We start from the raw sequence: 930 nt of genomic DNA, 5'->3' as shown, positions 1-930 counted from the left end.
AAGAAAAGTTAATATCTATTCTTCTCAAACTATTCCAAAAAATAGAAATGGAAGGAAAGCTTCTAAACTCATTCTATGAAGCCAACATTACCTTGATTCCAAAACCAGACAAAAAACCCACTAAAAAAGGAGAATTATAGGCCTATATCCCTGATGATCCTGGATGCAAAAATTCTCAACAAGATACTGCAAGTTGAATTCAACAGTACATTAAGAGAATTATTCGTCATGATAAAGTGGGATTTATTCCTGGGCTGGTTCAATATTTGCAAGTCAATCAATGTGATATAGCACATTAATAAAAGAAAGGGTAATATGATCCTCTCAATAGACGTAGAAAAATCATTTGACAAAACACAGCATCCATTTTTATAAAAACCCTCAAGAATGTAGGGATACATGGAACATACCTCAACATCATAAAGGCCATATATGAAAAACCCACAGCTAATATCATCCTCAATGGGGAAAAACTGATATCCTCTCTCCTACAGTCAGGAACAAGACAAGTATGCCCACTCTCACCATTACTATTTAATATAGTAATATTAAATAGTATTTAATTCAATAGTGTTTAATATTTAAGTATAGAAAGAAGCCTTAGCCTCAGCAATCAGACAACCAACAGAAGTAATGGGAATACAAATCAGTAAGGAAGAAGTCAAACTTTCACTATTTGCAGATAACATGATACCCTGTAGAAAACCTTAAAGACTTCACCAAAAAATTGCTAGAACTAACACATGAATTCATCAAAGTTACAGATATAAAATCAGTGTGCAGAAATCTGTTGCATATCTATACACCAATAATGAAGCAGCAGAAAAATAAAGGAAGGAATCAATCCTATTTACAGTTGATACCTAGGAATAAACCTAAGTAAGTGGTAAAAGAACTGTACTCTGAAAACTATAGAAGACTTATGAAAGA

Source organism: Leopardus geoffroyi, chromosome C2 (genome assembly GCF_018350155.1).
Source record: "Leopardus geoffroyi isolate Oge1 chromosome C2, O.geoffroyi_Oge1_pat1.0, whole genome shotgun sequence".
Classification (NCBI taxonomy): Eukaryota; Metazoa; Chordata; class Mammalia; order Carnivora; family Felidae; genus Leopardus; species Leopardus geoffroyi.
This window is presented reverse-complemented; position numbering follows the sequence as displayed.